Genomic DNA, 20,741 nt, shown 5'->3' with positions numbered 1-20,741 from the left:
ATTAAAATTTCAAAAATTAATAATATTCAATAACATTAATTTAATTGCTAAAAAATTTTTGTCTTACAATTTTTTGAAAAAAGAAAATAAATTTTTCGAGTATTCGCACAAAGAAATGCGATTGGTGGTGACACTGATAGCCTTATCACGGTATTAGTAAATTGCAAATATATACACGCACTACCACACATTAAATAAATCCATACACACTGAAAATTTGCAAACTTGTATTGAGTGTTTGTGTGTGGCTGAGTTGATATATATAAATATTCCCCGGTCAATTCGCAATTGAGAGTTTAACCGGCGGGTGTACAGATGGCGTGCTTGTGCAAATAAAAAAAGAGTAGAAAAAAAAAAAAAAGAGGTAATAAAAATAAATATAAAAAGAAAAAAAAAATATAATACAAATAAAAAAAATTCGCACATGAGCAGAGACGCTCAGTGTGTATTTCGACTGTATTAGTGTGCTATCGTGGCCGCGTGTAGTACGACATACTAACAGCACGCCGGTTTTTATTTGCAATATATCGTGATTTTGTGCTCCGATTAAATAGTAATTAAATAAATATAATAATAATTCAGTGATATTTAATAACCACACAAATACACAGTTAATATAAAACCAAAAAAAAAAAAACCGTGATAATTAAAATATTTAAAGAAAAATATTTTTAAAAAATTCATAAAGACTTTAGAGTTATAGAAAATATATATATTTTTTCGATTCAATTCGAAAATAAAATACTTATCAAAAATATCATCAAATAATCATGTGTAAAAATCATACGTTTGTGTGTGAATGTGTGTGTGTGTGAGTACATGTAAAATTGAGATAGAAAAAAAAAAAAAGGGTGATTGTGTAGGTTTGGTCAGACAAGTAGGGTGAGAGGTGGGAGGGTGAAGAGAATACCAACGAGTTTTGCTCTGGTGCTGAAGCGAGACGATGAATTGTGAATCTTTTGTCTATGTGTATGTGTATTGTATATATACATATGCGTGTCGTGCGCAATCGTTTGAGTATGTATTGAAATAATAAAAAAAAAAAAAAACCCCCCGAACCGAAAGACCACGACAACGACAACGCAACGGTCCTGCGTGCGGAAAGAAAAGAAAAAAAAAAAATTAATATTTAAAAAAAAAATCTTATATACACATATTATTTGCAATGTGAGCTTTTGGAGCATTTTAGAGAGACAAAAGCATTTATAAAATTTAATTTTTTTCTAAATTTTAATTGTCTTTTTTGCTTGATCGAAATATTTTGAAAATTTCGATTTCGAAATAGCCCAAGTAACATGAAAAAATTTTTAAATCGAAATTTATTTATTATCATTATTTTTTTTCTTTATAAAAATCTTAATAGTAATATTTTAAAATATATTTATGATTTTTTTTTTTTTTTAATTACAATTAATATGCAGTAATTAGAAAAAAAAAAAAATTCAAAAATATATACTTGTTTTTTGTATTAAATTAAAATTAAAATGACTTATCTATAATTAAATTTAATGAAAAATTACAATATATATATAAAAAAAAATATATATTTATGTGTAAAAAAAAAAAAAAAATTTAAAGCGATAGTATTAAATTGCGTGCGCCGACTGTTCTCTTCGTGGTCGCTGTTGCCGAGCAAGTCTAGCGGCCGGAAATAAGGCAAGCACACACCAAAGTCCCACGTTTTACCTCTCAAACGTAATACCTCTCTCTGTACATTTAACTAAGCTTACATGCCACACACCCAATATGAATTTCATGCTGTTATTTATTTATTTTTTTTATAATTAAGCTTGAATGGCCGTTGCAATTGTGGTTGTTATTTTTGAAAAGAGAATTTTAGAAAATGCGAGAGGGTGTTTGTCTGTGTGTATAAATGCGGTTGATGTTGAGGTTGAGGATTGAAGTACCCGAGAGGATGATGGAAGCGAAAAACGTGATGATGATGTTGATGATGATGATGATGATGAAGTAGTAAAATAATAAGAACAAGTAGAAGAAGAAGAAGACGAAGAAGATATAGACCGGGTTGTACGCGCAAGAGGGCAGTGATCTCTCGGGCGGCGACCTGACACCAACAACCGATAGCTATAAGACATATAAAATTTATATATATATATAAAATATATATGTACGTATATTATTCACTACTCGCGACAGACAAATACACATATACTTACATCGAAAAATCCACCATGCTTTCTCAGATCGAATCGAAATTCCAGGACGCTTCTTCTTCTTCTTATAGTCTTCTTCTTATTTATTTTTTTTTTATTCTTTACTTTGGCTTTTTAAACTTTATCCTTTTTTTTTACTACTCTTCGCTAATATTATTCTATTTATTTAATTTATTTAATTCATTTAATTATATTATATTAATTTCAAAACAACGAAATATGATCTGCAAATTCATCACAAGATTGACTTCTGGAAATTCAAATTCAGGTAATGAAAAAAAATTAAATTTTTAATTAATTAGCTAATTGTTTATTAATAATTATATTGTTATTATTATTCAATATTATATTACAAAGAATCTCAGTGTGAACACGCGCCTAGCTCATGTTTTTTTTTTTTTTCTTTTCACAGCTTTTTTTTTTTTTATATTTTTTTTTTCTATCTTTGTCTTTTGCGCATGTAAGGTATACATGATAAGTAAATTTTTTTATTTCTTTTTTTTTTTTTTAAATACACACGGCTTATCACGTGGGTCATGGTTTAAAATTTCATCAAAAATATAAATCAAGTTTAATGTATTTTTATTTTCGCAACACATTTATTTTTTTAAATATTATTCGTTGGAGAATTTCAATTCTTCTTTTCCTTTTTATTCATTTTTTTTTTTACATATCTAAAAAAATTTTAGTGTTATCTCGACATTATCGTGAATATATTATTATGTTTTAGCGATATGTATATATATAATTTTTTTTTGTGAGCCGTGACGCATGGAGAGTCGTGTAGACCCTGCTCTCTTTCATTCATAAAAATTATATATGTGGCTGTACATTGATGCCTGTAAAGCCACTAGAAAAAGACAAAAAAAATATATATTATTTATGTACAATTACGTACAGTATATACACAAATATATATGAAATATTTAGGAATACGTTAAATGAAAAAAAAACATAAAAAAATTTAAAATTTTACTCCAAAAAATATTTGTATTATTACGCAGCAAGAATTTAGAGTCAAGGCAATGGCCTAGGTTAGGTTAAATAAAGTCATATATATATATATTTAATGTTTACATGTATGTACAGTTTGTCTTGTACTATATATTTGTATTAAATTGATATCTATATGTGTGTAACGACAAAAACCAGAGCTGGATGATGAACAACGCGACTGATTTCTGCGCCCATGCGTAGGCGCATACGTGCACTCGTTCTTAAACTTGCAAAGTTTACTGACCTGCTCGAAATCACTTAATTTATTTCATTCTTAATCCAAAAAATTATTTAATCACAACTTGTATATATTTAAAAAAAAAAGATGTCTTGTTTAATTTTTTATCCAAATTTATTTACTTTTTTATTTTTAGCTTAGAAAAAAATGAAAAAAAAAGTAAGCACGATTATTATTTTGTTGATAATAATTGCGAATTTATATATTCAAATTTTTCCTTTATCCGGATGTAATTGGATTTTATAAATTATAATTATATTTAAATTTTTTTCTTTTGTATGCTTGAAAGAGCCTGATGAGTCTATTGATAATAATCATGACACTTGTTGTTGTCTCTCAGTGTCTTCTTCGAGACTAAACAATATCACAATATTTTCAAGTTATTTTAGGGGTGACAAGTATAATATTATAATATTCAACCTTTCAATTCGATTAAGATAATACTCGTTTAAAATTTATGACACGAATACTAATTGCTGATTATTAACATAATTTTTACACTTGATTTAAAATGATTATTAAATTTTTTCTAATTTTACATAAAATAATTAAATAATGATAAATATTTAAATTTTTTTACACTTGAAGGGATTAATTGTTATTTTTCCTTTTTTTCCATTTCTTATTTATTTATAAATAAGAAAAATATGGGCGGAGCTGTAACCCTCGTCTAGCTGACTCAAGTTACGAATTACAAAATTTTCCAAATGCATTTTTAAGGCTGGTCCTGCAACCCTACAGACCGCGCCTTTTTCTTGCACCCTTGAAAAGGGCGTTGCTTTTTTTTCGTTTTTCAAACACCCAAAAAATAAATTTTAAAAATTTGAAATTTAAGAAAATTTCAACTTTAAAAAGAGGTTAATTTAATTTTTTTTTTAAACTCGATTTGTCGATTTATCTTCTTATAAATTTTATTAATTAAAAATAAATTTATTTTTAGGGTTTAAATATATATAATAAAATAGTAAAAATAATTAAAATTTATTTAAGAAAAAAATATAGATAGCTTATAAATATAGTCCTTTGTGATTTAAAAATAAATATATTTTTTGTTATCATTATTGTCGTTTTATTCACATTTTATTCAATTATAAAACTTAGCACATATCATCGTGTCTGGAGTCTTCAAAGCTCTCAATCAATTCTTATCTATAGTCTAAACGATTCACCCTTCGAATTTCATCTTATCCAAGACACATACAAATGAATAAAAAAGTCTTATCATTAATCTTGATTCCTCGATATTTCAGAATTTTAAAAAAATATATAATAAATTGCTTAAATTATATTTAACAATTGAAGCTATATGATAAAATAACTTTTTCAAATACCCACTCACCCACAAAAAAAACCAAAAAAGTAAAATTAAAAATAATCATAACGTTAAAAAGTCAAGAGATCAAAGTCAAGAGTTTCGGTCATCAACCCCTAAAACTTTGCCGACTGTTTTTCACATCCCTCATTTTATGCCTCAACTTTTTTGTTATATTTATTTTTTCGTTTCTTTTCTCACTTGTAAATGGGTTCAGCTAAATAATAAAAAAAAAAAAAATATTCAGCTCTCTTTCATTTGTCTTTTTTTATTTTGCCTGGGTTGTCTAAAAATAAGTAATGCCGATCGTGATGCTTGAGGGGTAAAAGAGAGGGTGTATAAATTTTCCACCCTCTGTCTAGCTTTCTCCAAGAGCCAGACTAAATTTTTCTTCTTGACAGTCACAACCTTCTTCAGCATGGTGTGACCGTGGTGGTGTGTGCCAGGTCACGTGAACACGTAACAATGTTGCGGTAGGCCTTTGGGCCAAGCATTCAACCCTCTATTTTTCCTCCCACAATTGACTGTGTATGTTGGCTTTATTTTATTTTTATATTATCTCATCCCTTACTGAAACAACTAAAAATCCTCAGATGAAAAAATACATTATCATTATCTCTCTCTTCCTCTCTCCCTCTCTTCCTCTCTTTTCATCCAAAAGAATCTATCCGTCTATATTTTATGTATTTTTTTTATTTCTTTCACGTTTTTTTTAACTTTTTTTTTCTCATTTCGCCCCGGTTTTTGGTAGATGTATTGTGTATGCCCTGGAACTCGTTTCCCGAAGGTCGTTTCACGTCTCACGTCTGTCTAGCCAAGCCATTCGATCCTTTGGGGGCTGCTCGCTGGCTTCTAACACATTTACAACACAAAAAAATTTTTTCTCTATACACAGAGATTTTTTCTTTTTTTTTTTTGCAAATATTAACACATACACTAATCATTGGATTTTTTTTTAATTCTTTTTTTTCGTAATATTATTTGTGCATGGTCAATAAAGACTCGCAATTTCACACCTATGTCTGATGAGTTTTATTTTACCTCTGTAGTATTTTTTGTTATTGCATAAATTTTATATTTTAGTTTTAAATAAATATAATAATAGAAAATTTTTTTTTAGACATTTTTCCATGGTAAATTTTTGTGGTATGTTTGCTATTTGTGAAAAAAAAAATTTTGTAAATTTAGTTTAAATTTTTTTATTTCATTTTGTATTAAAAGTATATTGACAGTTTTAGACTTCAGTGGTTTTATCTGGAATTTTTAATTATAAAATAGTAAAAATATAATAAAATAATTTCAATTAAATTTTAATTTATTTTAATTATTTTTGCAAATACCAGATGTTGCTTTATTTTCATTTTATTATAATATAAAATATTAATATATAATTTTACATTTTAAAATTTTGGATATTTCAACATAAAATTTAAATAAGGGTGAATTATTTATCTTAAAATAAAAAAACAAAATAAATACACTTGTTAATTTATTAAAATAAATTTAACAAATTAATTATTCATATAAAAATTTGAAAAATTATTAATTCACATTAGAAAAATAAAATGAGCAACAAGATAAATTCTCCAAGCTCCAAAAAATCTTCTCGCTAAATATTTTTCTCCAGAATTAAATATTAATTAAATTAAAAAACTAACATTTTAAATTTCCTTCATGAGTTACAAAGAGGCTCCTCATAAATTTTACCATCACATCCATTCAGCCAATAAATAAAACGACGTTATATAAAGTGATACAAACTTCGTTTTCATAAATAATATTGGAATATTGATGCACCAACTGCACGAATTGCCATAAACCCTCTGCATATTGACCTCATTTTAGCCCTTATACTTCACCTGGCATGTGAGCTCACAATAAATATATAAATGAATATAAAATTTATAATACGACTTACTCTAAATACACATAAATATTTATCATCTTCAAGTATACAATACACAGTCAACTTTGTATGTAACATCAGTATAAAACTTGACAAAATAAATCCATAAACAGCAGTGTCCAACAAAAAAATAATATTACATAAACAATATATAAAAAATCATAAAAAATAAATAAATAAATTTTGTTTTTCCATGCCAATAATATCGAAAGAGTTGAATGACCTCAGTAAGAAAAAAAAAAAAAAAAAGAGTGACTTGTATTTTCATTTTCATCTTTTACTATCTGTTAGTGTATTTACAGTCTCTTTATCCCATCGACATTACTCTGGGATATGTTTAGGACGTATATATGTATACATGTCTGGATAGTATATGCCTGTGTGTATTTATATAAGGATGTGTTTGTGTGAAGCTGAGAAAGGTCTACCCTCCAAGTCGGGCTGTAGCCCGTTTGACTAGGATCAAAAAGTGGTGGAAAGAGGTGAGGGGGGTTGAAATAAAATAGGTGATGGTAAAGGAATGGGAAAACAGGCTGTATATATATAAAAGGGTAGGAGAAACGACTGGCTAAAATTCTGAGATGTTTTTGAGTTTTTTTTTTGGAGAGGGTAAAAGAGAAGAAAGAAAGGCTAAAGGGCGAAGACGTTAGGTTGCTTAGAAATATAATTTAAAAATAAAAAATAGAAAAAACCATGATGATGATGATGGTGGTGGTGATGATGATGATGACGACGATGTTGATGATGATGTTGATGATGAAGAAGAGAGTAAAGATGAAGAAGAAAGATCCTTCTTTTCATCTCATCTTGTCTTAGCACTGTCTGGCTCAAGCTCTTTTACTATAACTTTTTTTTTCCTTCAGCTTATAGCTTGCTCCTCTCTTGGTTCTTTTTATCTGTAGACTATACTATTTATTCAACTTGCACAATATATATATACGTGCGATCGAATTCACCCGGGACTACAAAAGAAAAAATATATGACAAAAAAAAAAAAAAAAAATGATATAGACGCTGAGAATATATACGCACTGTATTGCAAAAAAATATTGGTTTCAATTTTGTGTATTTATTTTTCCATATGAAATGATTTTGTTTTCTATATATAGATATTTTTTTTTTTTTGTTAAATAATCATTTACAAGTTGTAAAACTATTACTATTTTTATTCACTTTTTTTTTCGCTCAAATATAGATGGTTTTATTTTTGTTTTTAATATTTTTTTTTAATTAGGATAAAAGGATATTTTAGTGAGCTTTGTGTAAATTTTATTCCCATGATTTTTAGAATCACGCGATGTTTATGTGCTTATTGTGTCTGTCTATATACACAGCCTACCTACTTGAGTATAGATATATATATAATACATAGCAATATTTTGTAAGATCTAATCGTTAGTAACGTAAAATTTCGGTAGCTATCACGCGATAATTTGGCCACTTCATTCTCATCATTTTTTTTTTTTTTTTATCACGCAATGTAAATATCTAAATTAATTTTTTTTCAATAAATAAATAAATATATCTTCTAATACAATATTGATAAATAAACCACCATGAAAAATCAAATACAAAACTTTTTATTCTTTTTGTCAAGAGTCAAGTGTTTTTTTTTTTTATATAATATATACTCATGAATAATGCGATAAATGTCAATCTTAATTTTCAAACATTAATCAGCAAAATGCAGTGTGTAATACATTGTTATACCCTTTGTAAAAAATAAAATAAAACTTTTAATTTATTTATAAAAAAAAAAAATAAAATGTAGCCACAAAGAAATTCTTGGTGAAGTTTATTGACCTCCAAGGTCGATGCAACAGTATAATATTTAGCCACAATTGAATTTTAAAATCCCTTATTTAGTCTGTCAAAATAAATTCAATAAAATTTAATAATTATTATATATAAAAAATACATGATATATATACTTGCAAAAAAATAAAAAATTCATTTGTGGTGTATATCTGGAATTGTATATGGTTGGTTGGTTTTGTGCATGAAATAAATTGTGATTCCATTCCCAAAGGTCCTTTTTCCATCCGTCGCGTCTCATATACACATGGTGGTTTTAAAATTCTATATGTTAGAGTAAAAAAAAATGATACTATAAACATGCTCAAGGATAGTTTTACAGATATAGAGATAGTGCGATAGAGTATCAAGGAAAGAGCGCAGCCTCCGGCTAGCAAATACATAAATGCAGTGCAGTTGAGTGCATGTGCAGTTGGATGCATGTGCAGAAACAAACTCAATGTAGTTTAACATTGCTGACTTTAACTATGGTGCTTCTTGTCTGAAACTATTTTTGTTTTTTTCATTTGAAAAAAAAAAAAGAAAAAGATATTTATCTCGTTGCAATTTATAGATAGATATCCTGTTGAAGCTGCATCACATTTGTAATGCAATATATATATATGGATCGACGTATTAAAAGATTTATTATATACAATTCCAATGGATGGTTAATTTCCATGAAAACAATTGATAAATAAATAATATATTTAAAGCCACCAAGTTCTATATAAACCCTTTGTTTAAATCTAAAATAAAAATTTATTTTTCAAAAAAAGCTTTCTATAAATATCTTTGGTATTATTAAAAATAAGTAGAGATTAAAATATATTATTTAAATTATAAATAATATTATTATATTGTAAAATAATTGTTGATATTATTATTATTATTTTGATGAATATTGTGGCTGGTGTAGCCACGTGATCGATATAGAAATACCGAGTTACTACGGAGATTCACGAGAGTACAAAATACGAGAGGATAAAATGGCTGAGGGTTAAGAGAGAGACAAAATGAGAGAGGTAAATGTTAGGGAGGATGATAAAGAGGGATGGAGACAAACCACCAAGCACCCTGACTAACATTACTAAAATGTTTTACTTGTCTTCTTCAGACTTTTTGTATATTCACAATTTAATGTTACATTTATATAAAAAATTATTTCTTTGAAATTTGAAATTAAAATTTAAAAATATATATTATAATATTATACTTGGTTATATATATTTTTATTTCGCGTCTTTAAATGTATTTCTTTATACTAATTTTTGGTTTTTTTTAATTTTTTTTTTTATATATAACATGAGAATTGCAAACGTGAATCGAATCTGATTCTCTTTGTATACGTACATTGTGCTGATACTGGACATGGGTTTTCGATTTACCGCCTCGACGGATCGCCATGGAGCTTTTTTTTTTCTTTTAGTCTTTTTCTTTCTCTGTATTAGTCTTTTAATTTTTTTATTTTTTGATACTTCATTGTTCATGCAGTCAACGTTAACAACCTAGTATTAACGTACGTGATATTCTTTTTTGTTGATATTTTTTTATAACTATTTTGATCCAATTATATACTGATTATTTATTCAAAATTATTTGAAAAAATTTTTTTTTATATTATATTTTATTGTATTGGGTTTTTTTTCTTGATAAAATTAACTTTTGGGTTATAAATTTTTATTATTTTTCAAACTCATGTAAGCTCGGAAATTTTTATCACCAAAATGTTGGCTACTTTCCAGTTAAATTTAATTTTTTTGAAACTTATTATCTTTATGTATATCAATTTTATTCTCATTCATTTTTTTTTTTTATATATATTGTTCATTATTTATATTTCAACTTTATATTTCGGCTTGTCATATCCCTTTTTTATAATTCCCTTTTCACACAAATGAAAAATCCTTCACCACTTCCTTTTCACCTCTCTCTTGAATTCTCCAGACTCAAGAATTTCTTTTATTTATTCATCTCGATGAACTTTGAGAATTCATAAAAATAAAAAAAAAATAAAAAAGCATATACAGATATAATTTTAAATTAAAACCACAGAAAGAGGAAAAAGAAATTTAATATTAAAATTAAAGTATATATACGAAAAATAAAAAACAATAAGATAAATAAAAAGAAATTTCAATTCGACCGAATTTGAAGTCGAATTAAATTTAAAATTTAATAAAAACATACATGTTTTTCTATTTATCATAAATTTGATAGTAAAAAAAAATGTATTTTATATTAAATTAAATCGATGAAACCGTTGAGAGAGGTGTGCATGCATGCAACACACAAGCACACATCCCACGATAGAGTAAGATCCTTTTGGGCGTGCGTGATCTTCTTCATGATCATACATATATATATTTTACCTATGTATTAACATATACCAGTGCACAAGCCACAGAGAAAATAATTCGTCCAACGAACCTCTGTAACTCCTTTTCCTCTTCTTCTTCTCCTTATTCTCTTTCTTCTCCTCTTTTCCTCTTTCTCAGCAGCATTCAAATAAAACTCGAGGTTTTCAGCTTCACATAGACCCTCGTCTGGTAGCTGGCACCAGACAACTTCAACTTCATTTTAAATCCAAAAAACTTTTTCACCTCTCAATAATTATTATATATTTTATAAACAAAATTAACAAGTTGTTTTATAAATTTATTTTTCTATCTATCTATAAAAAATTTCTAGAGTGATAAATTGTAAATTATTTGCCATATTATACAAGCCATATGTAAGTCAACAAAACACGCATTCTCACCCTTTTTTTTTACAAAATTTATTTTTAATTTTCATAATAAATGTACATGAAAATTGCATGAAACTATGGTAACACACAGAGCATGTGTTGTTGATAAATAACACGTAAAATTAATCGTTATAATAATTTTATTTTTCCATATATTCTAAAGAAAAATAAAAAAAGCTTTTTTTAATTTAATAATTATATGTATAATATTTATTTTTTTTATTACTCTGTTGATGGAAGAGATTATAATTGTCTGACAAATAAGTATTTATCAACATTCCTTATATTTAATCATATACTTTATAATGTTATTTTTTTTTTCATCAATTTTTAAAAAATATTAAGACATTTACAAAGTACATACAAATTTATAAAATTATTAGATTATATTTTTTTCCAAAAAACAAGTAGTTTATTTTAATTATATTTTAAAAATATTTCTAAAGCGATATAATAATAAATATAGTTTATAATAACAATAATAATAATAGAGGGAGAATTTATATATAAATAATTTATTTAAAAAGTTTTTAAAAACAAAAATTGTTTTGTTTGAATTTATATACCCTTGTCTCCAGGGCTCCAGGAGTCATACAGTCGCCGCTGTATTTTAAATTCTCGAGGAGAGAAGTTCTCTCTGAGGCTATCTGGCTCCAGTCACACACACATACACATACACTAATATAATCCTTTCTCACGGCTTCTATTTCTCCTCCAGTTTGTTTTATCCACGCTGTCTAGTCGTTTTTGATCAAAATTATATACATATATATACAAGCTCAACTTTAAAATAACAACCCCACACAAACAAAAATTTCATACTATTATATTTAATACACAAAATTTATACTATTTTCATTTTTTTCTATCAAAATTTTAATACACAATTACAGACGACAGTGTAATAGATAATTGTTTGATTGTTTGAACGAGCTTGCAGTGAAGTAATGACATGAAAAATAAATAACAAATGAGGAAAGCACCATGTGCTTTTTTTTGGGGATGAAGAAAAAAGTGCATATTTTCTTTGGCTAACCTTCTCTTTTCATTTCCTCTTCTTTATGCTGTTTAACCCGATTGTTTTTACCCTCTCGATGGGTGGAAAAGTGGATTCACTTCGTGTCACTGAACCCCTGTCGTCATTTGACCCCGACGTTTGGTTTTTCCGCGTGAGAAGTCTCAAACTCGTCCGGATGTACTGTCAGATGGAGATTACTATAAAGGATCACCATATATCTCAATGTTTATATGCATATATATATTTTTTTTTTTTTGTCGTAATTTATTTACTCATACGCCCTAATAATCACAATAGTACAATGAAAATTCCACATTATATATTATGATTAAAAAAAAGTTAAATAAATTATATTTTTTAATTTTTTCTTTTTTCATAATTAGCATTAGTATTTATTTATAAAAAGAAAAATATTATAAATTAATTTCTTATATATATATTATTTATTATACATATAGAATAAAATTTAATTCAATTAAAAAAACAATATCTTTCTTTGTATTACTGAATTATTTTTTTTTGAATTTTCTTTTTTTTTTTTTTCTTAATAAAATTTATAAATGTTTATCAAGCCATGCCTTATTTTGTTATATATATGTGATATATTTTTATTTGAGTATACTGGCCCTTGGCTCCAGACAAAATCTTATAAAATTTTTACTTGTTTGCTTATATCTTGAAGCGTAACGTGAACAAGGTGAAGGTGGCTCCACCATTGCGACATTTATCTATCTTTTTCTTTTTCATTGTAAGTTTATTCATTCTATCTTTATTTTATTTTATTATTTTTTTTTATATTTTTTTTTTTTTTCTCATTCGCATTTTGTGTATTATAACCCATCGTATGTTCGCGTTTCGCCCGGGCAACACATCGCGCACTGCACTTCTCTTTCTCTTCTCAGTCCCTGCACGATGCAACGAGTCGTCGCGGACGCAGTCTGTTCTTGAACAACGTAGCCCTCGGTTCATTTTACTTTCATATATATCATCATAACATTTTTTAGTAATACCATATAATTGTGAATTTTATATACAAAGAAAATTTATGGCTGATTTATTATTGGTTTGTACTACTTGTCTCCACAAAAAACTACTTTACTACTTGATTTTACATCTATATTGCTTTTTTTTTTTTTTTTCAATAAATTAATTTATTATCTTTATTTATTTATGATATTATTTAATTGTAATGATAATATAAATTTATAGTAAATAATATTTTTAAATTGAAAAAAATTATAAGGGTTTTTTTAAACGAAAAATTGTGAAAGACCTGTTCGACAATTGTGATTGGCTGGAGTAGAGTGGAATGAACTGAAGGAGGCGTGGAAATAAGTGAAAGATGCTTTTATTTTTATATTATTTGGCCATGGATTAATTTTGGCAAGGCCTTGCTGATGAAAATATCAAAAGAACATAAATATTTAATTAAAAACAGAGTGTATTTTCTTTTTTTCTTTTTTTTTTTTCATTCAAGTGGTGCAATTTTTTTTATTATGAATTTATTTTTCAATTATTATTAAGAAACTGTTAAAAGTGAGTTTTATTTTTTTCTTATTTTAACGTATAACTCAGTGTGGAATATTATTTTCTTTTTAATTAAAAATTTGTGATTAAAAGTGATGAATATTTTGAGATTTTAAAATTATTTATTTTAATTTTTTTTTTTAAGCTTTTATTACTGGTTTTATAATTTATTTATTTGTGGGGTTTGTTGTGTATGTTAAAAACGAGGGGAAAATAAAAAAAGAAAAAAAAAAAAAAGGGAAAATGCTTCAAGGTGCTGCTGCCAACGTCGTCGTCGTTGTCGTTGTCTTGTGGCTGATCCAAGAAGGGACACGACCTCAAGGCCGATGGCAAAATAGCTTGTGTATACTATGTGTGTGTGTGTGATATGCATACAGTGCAGTGTATCTTGTACTATAGATGGCAGTTTATATTGCATTATTCAGTGCAGTTTTTATTAATTTTTTTATTATTAATATTATTTTAATTTTCCTCAATTAAATATTTTTTTATTTGCAAAACTTAATTATATGATTTCAATTTCACTATATAACAGCAAATTGTAATTGCATTAAAAGAAAAAAAAAAGTAAAAAAATGAGCTTTTTTTTTTTAAATGATAAAATTAATTTTTTGTTTTAAAAAAAACAAATATTAATAAATTTTATTTCCTCGCAATATCAAAAAATATTGACTTAATATATTTATATATATTTTTGTGGCTCGGTAATAAAAAACTATTGATTTTACATTTTTCAAATAAATTTAACGATCTCTCTTGTTATCGGTGTGTCAACTTTCAAGAATACACAAGACTTTATATTTATTTTTTTAAACTTTTCTTTGCTACTGTTTGATGGTTTGATTCATATTACTAAAAATTGCTAGAATATATTTTTATCAATATACGTGTTATAAAAAAAAAGTACAAATTAATTTACCCATAAATTTGAATAATAAAATATTTTTAAAAAAATAAATCCATATACATTTCAAGTTAATATAACTATTATCATTTTACTCATTGTCAATATCACGAGTGGATAATAATATCAGGCCAGTGACATTGTAAACTGAACGATAAGCATGGTTGATTAAAGAGAGGGAAAGGAGGGGTGAGACTATTTTGCTGGTTGACTTGTTAACAGAAAAAAATAAATAAGTATATTATGCATGATTGTGTGAGTGCATGGTTTATTTCAGTGTGTCAAAATATCGTCAAATTGACGTAGTATAATCGTCATCATCAACAACATCATCATCATCATCATTGTGGATATGGTCCACTGATGGCATGCTTAGCTGCATTGAATTTTCCTTTGTTTCATTGTGTCGTGCCCAATGTCCAATGTGGCACACCCGGGACATTTTTATTTCTTTATCCAACCACATATATAAATTATATCAATTTATTTATCTCAAACATTAATCATTCATTTATAATATACTGGACCCACCCACCTAACCCTACATCATCATCATCATCATCTATTGTCATTAAAATTACAATTTGATTTTATAATTATTTTTTAATCTTTAATGAAACTTTACATCAAAATAATACTAATTATATTATTAAAAAATATTTTTTATGTTTAATTTAATTATACAATAAATAAATATATAAAAAATATATTTTTTGTTGTATAATTTTGTTATTTTTTTTTTAAATTTATATAATAATTTTTTTTGTTTTTCATTTATATTTTTGATAATTTTTTTGTTCTTGTATTATTCACCCCCCTTCTCCACTGTCTGTCGTTGAATCTTGCCCTTCCTTTTTACACTCTTCACCTCTCTTTTTGCAGTCCCGCCATTGCATCTATCTCACTTGAGTCGAGGTGAAACACCCCGAGCGTTGAGGTCCTCGACCTTAAAGCGCGACCGTGTGCGCCACGTTTCGAAGGGCGACTGCATTATATACATATATATATTATTTTACTACTATATGTACTAAACTATGTGTATATATGTATTAAAACGTCCGACGGAAACACGGAAACGGAAACTAGTTCCGGCTGAGATCAATACCAGAACAAACTTGCACATGCAACCGTCAACTTTTAACACATTTTTAAATTTTTTTGCATACATCTTTTTTTTCATTCTTTTTGACTTTTTGTTAACCCCCTTATTATTACATTTTTTTTTTTTTCGTCACTCTTTATGCACTTTTGTTACCTCTTTTTTTTTTTTTTTTTTTCTCGTCTGTTTAATTATTGATTAATTTGCAACCTGGTAGTGGTTGTGTGGTTTCAGTTTGACATGTTTTTTTGCCAGATGTTCAATTACGGTATTCAGTCATAAACAATGATAATCGTATATGAAAAAAAAAAATAAAATATCAATTTTATACTGTAGAAAAAAAAGCAATAATTAAATTTAATTTTTAATATTTTTTTTATATGAATTTCGAATGTCAAAATGTGTTTTATATAAAAAAAATTTTAAATTTTCTATAAAGAGATAAAATTAAAGTAAATAAAAAAAGTTTAAATAATATTTACAAAATAATTTTCAAGGTTCACCAATAAGTAGAATCATCTAAATTCTTTTTTTTTGTTTTTAAATTCATTTATTCCCCTAAAAATCACACGCAATAAAGTGCATAAAAAAAATTCCAACTAAATACTTGCATTAATTCAATACTAAATAGCCCGAATTAATAAAAATATTTATATAAATTATGAGATAAAAAAAAATTGAAAAAATTTCTTGGTAATTTATTGGTCATTGACTCGAGTGCATTTTTAAAAATAAATATTTATATCGTACATTGATGCGCTTGATGATGAATTATGAAATTTAATTTTGGGCCTCGTGATGAAAGTATTTGAAAAAAAATATATAAAAAAAAAAGAGGGGAGTTGTCCCCATCAGTTCTTGTGATCCCAACAAACAAGGAGACGGGACAAGCCTATGGGCATACAACAACCAAAGCACCAACCAGTCATTGGTCATCAGCCTTATTCGTCTAGTCAGTGGGCGGAGATAGATTCATGCCATCTAATAATCATTATAAATTTATTTTTTTAATTTTTTTCAATCTTTAATTTGGATCCAACATCTTTTATTTTTTCCATTTTTAAAATATTTTTTCCATCCATAAATTTGACGAATTCAAACAAAATCTATAATCAATTTTCCAATATTAAAAACTACTTGTTGAATAAATAAATAAATTATTGCAAATCTATATTTTCATTATTAAAATTTTATAAAATAAATTAATTTACATTTTTTTTTTTCTCTAAAAAAAATAAATAATTAAGTATATAATGCATTTTAATTTTTAATTAAATTTATATATCGGTTACAGGTATTTATTAGTGTCTTAATAATATATTAAAAATTGTTTTTCATATAATTAAATATTGAACAGGTTTTAAAATACAGTTGATACGTTACTGAATGTGCGCCAAGTTCATTCACACGAGTATGTCTCGCTAAATATAATATGGCGGTTGGTACCCTCATTCGTTTCACCATACACACACCAATATACATGTATAAATTCCCCCCTTATCACCCCTCTCTGTACCCCTAAATTCAACGCCCCTGTGATTACACATTCTCTTTCCTTTCTCACTCGCGTACAACACAACCCTTTAATTTTCTCTCTTTTTGTCTCATTTATTTAAATGTTTTTTTTTTTTTTTTTCATACATCCGTATTTATAACATTATTTTATTTAAATATTATTTTTTTAAATAAATTAATATGGCCTTCATTTATCATTAAATATAAAAGTTATTTAATTTTTTTTTTAAATTATTTTTCTCGTTAATAATGAATTGTAATTTTCAACTGATAATTTATATTATTCAACACAGTGTTTATTGTTAGATTTAAATTTATCATAAAGCTTTTTTTGTTTACACTGGTTTTTATTTTTTGCATGATTATTTCTCTGTTTGTTGGTTTATTTTTACATATTATTATTCATACTGTTGTATGTGAATTATCATTTTATAATTAAAGACAATAAAAATGTCATTTTCCTTCAATTTTATTTATATTTTAATCTTTAATATTTTATTTGAGATAAAACATATAGTAGGGTGATGTTTTTTTTATTTTAACAAATTAATTTACGAGGCTATTGCACAAGTATATATGTATTTTGATGACCATCATCATTAATTTTATTCTGACACGCCATAAATGTCAGCAAAAATTACCTACATATGTGTAATTTTTATTATATGTTATATATGAAATACCAAATTATTGTGTAAAAAAAAATCAGCAATGAAAACGTGGCAAAAAATAAAAAACAAAAAATAAAATTTTCATAACTAAGCTTGTTTATTCATAACTATATTATAACGAAAAAAATTAAAATATTTAGAGGTAGCTTATAATAAAAAAAAAATAATAATAATAATATAATTTGTTATCTAGTCAACGGTTGGTATACAAGCTGATTATCATGATGAAAAAGGGAACAATTTTAGCTTTAAAAAAAAAAAAAAAATGAGCAAGATGAGCATGCATATAATTTTGGGGCCTTTGGTCAAAAGAATATATTTTTTTTTTCATTCCCCTTTTTATTTTTTTTCTTGCCAAGAGAGATATTCTCTCACATATTGGTTTTAGCAAAAACATAATGCACACAAAAAACATGTAAGGAAAAATTAAAAAAATATAAATAAAAGTAAAAAATTTATTGTTAGTTGATGATGTGTTTAATCGGTCAATTGAAAATGGGTCCTTATCAAAGCACAATGCTGGCTGGGTCTGATGGCGGTGTATATCGTTGAAGTATATACGACTGAGGCCATTAAACTTTACAGCTCCAAAGGATCATGTTGGGATGAGAGGCAAAAGGGAACTCAGGAGTATATATTTTTTTTTTTTCTTTATTATTTTATTTTTCATTGCAAAATGCTCTTCGAGTTTGCCACACATATACTACTTGTCTCACATACATTGACTCATACTACTTGTTTCAAAATATCTTTCCTTTTCTTTCCCTCAAGATCAGCAGTTTTTTTTTTTCTTTAATTTTCTTTTTTATTTTTTACTCTCCTCTCTTCTTCTCCTCTTTTTTTTTTTTTTTATTCGTTGTCTTCGTATACCACTCTGACTTCCACTTCCCTTATATTCTCTTTTGCCATAAAATATTTTTTACCCAGGACGCGACATTCAACATTGGCGTCAGCTCAAAGGGACACTCTAAAGAAATATTTTATATATTTTTATATTTTCATATTAAAATAATAAATACAATTTTTTTTTTAATACTATATATCATACAAGTTATAAAAAATAAAAATAAAACAATTGATATAAAAACAAATTATTAAAGATATTTTTTTATATAAAAAAAATAAAATTCTTCTTTAATCGAGTATTAAAAATTGAAGGGTGATAATATTTCACATATCATATTTTTTATTTTTTGTGGATTAAATTATAAAGATGATACATGACATAAATTGTCAGAAAAAAAAGCAGACCGGTATTCTATTTATTTTTAAAACGAGGAAAGAAAAAAAAAAATTTGATATATAAAAAGAAGACATAAAGTGAAATGAGAAAGCAAAATATAAAAAAAAAAAAAATTTGCACGATAGTCTTATATACATAATAATAATTCTTAAAAAGCAGCATGAAATGTCATCGTGAATTTAATTCTTTTATTTTTATTGCTTTCAGGTGACCTATACTGCCTACAGGGGGTCTCCAGTTGAACCTGAATTCACACCACCTGGTTTGAGCTCTTCTGTATAATGCCCCTCTTAAATATCAAGAGTAATAAAAAAATTATGATAATAATATTTTCAAGGAAAGAGCGAGAAAGATCGAGCAAGCGAGTGCCAGGATAATAAGAAAAAAAAAATTGTACTTAGGTATTATTCTGCAATTAAATTACAAAAAAAAAAAAGAAAGAAATATGCATAAATATAAAATATATATGGCAGCAGAAGATATGAGAATGAAAGACAGGCCTTTGATATATAGTCTAGTTGTCAATCTGGGATGAGACCAACTAAACTTTGTTGAAAAAAAAATTTTCTTTTAAAAATGTAGAAAAAAAAAAAGTATATTTTTATATATATTAAAAAATAAACACAGGTTATAGAAATTATAAAATTTATAAATAATAATAAATTTAAAAAAAATAAATAATAAGTGTGATGCTGCTTACTTGATGACACTAACCCGTAGATCCGAACTTGTGGGCTATTTAATATGCATACCGCAAGCTCCTATCTACCGGTACATGTAGTCAGGCCGTCGTTTGTGACTTTGCCGTCATCCCAACATGATCGACTTGAATTTCATTTCATTTATTTATTTTATTTTTCTTAATTAATATCATTTTTTTTTTTTTTTTGTTGTTGTTTTTTAATTTATTTATTAGTTAGCTAAAAAGATCTTCAAGTTTATACTTTTGCCATTCAAAGCAGAGCACAGTCAACCGACAATTTAAATCTTGGAGTGTAAAAAAAAAAATAAATAGCTAATTTAACTTAATGAAGAAGATATAAATATTGCTTTAGGAAAAAAAAAAATTTTTTTTTTTTATTTTTATAAACGAAAAAAGATAATAAATGAATAAAAGTTTTTTATTTGTTACTTTTTTGGATTGCAGTATTCATTGTCAAGGAGGAAAGAACAGAAAAATTAAGTAATAAAAAAATTATATAAAGTGAGTTAAAATATAATATTAAAAAAATTTTTTATGTTGTATATATTGTTAATTGTATATTTAATATTTATAATTAATTAAACATATTGTTATTGTGAGAGAAAAAAAAAATCTGTATGTTTGTATTTATATTGTTGTTTGCTGATGATATTAATTTTTTTTTGTAATTAATTTGAATGATAAAATAGTGATAATTTTGCGGCGATGCCTGGGTGAGGTAGTAGGTTGTATAGTAGGGAAATTGCAGTTAATTTTGCATATATGAAATCCACTGTACAACTTGCTAACTTTCCCAGTTGTCGGCGCCCCAGCGTTGGACACGAAAAAAAAATCAAAATAGAAGAAATAAAAAAAAGCCGTAACCAGTCAAGAAGATACCAGCAAAAACGAA

The 20,741-nt window shown here is 26.1% G+C and overlaps 1 long non-coding RNA gene across 2 annotated transcripts; it reads left to right on the top strand.

The window, feature by feature from the left end:
* Positions 1 to 1,544: 1,544 nt before the first annotated feature.
* Positions 1,545 to 20,120, top strand: LOC122848470. 2 transcript variants are annotated; one of them, XR_006373460.1, is made up of 2 exons: positions 1,545 to 2,442; positions 19,354 to 20,120. It is a non-coding gene; the product is annotated as an uncharacterized LOC122848470 (long non-coding RNA). The 2 variants fall into 2 exon arrangements; XR_006373459.1 differs by lacking the exon at positions 1,545 to 2,442 and adding an exon at positions 13,020 to 13,250.
* Positions 20,121 to 20,741: the final 621 nt, after the last annotated feature.

This window comes from Aphidius gifuensis, linkage group LG2 (genome assembly GCF_014905175.1).
Source record: "Aphidius gifuensis isolate YNYX2018 linkage group LG2, ASM1490517v1, whole genome shotgun sequence".
Classification (NCBI taxonomy): Eukaryota; Metazoa; Arthropoda; class Insecta; order Hymenoptera; family Braconidae; genus Aphidius; species Aphidius gifuensis.
Note: the sequence above shows the minus strand (reverse complement) of the source record. Positions and strands in the feature narration are given on the sequence as shown.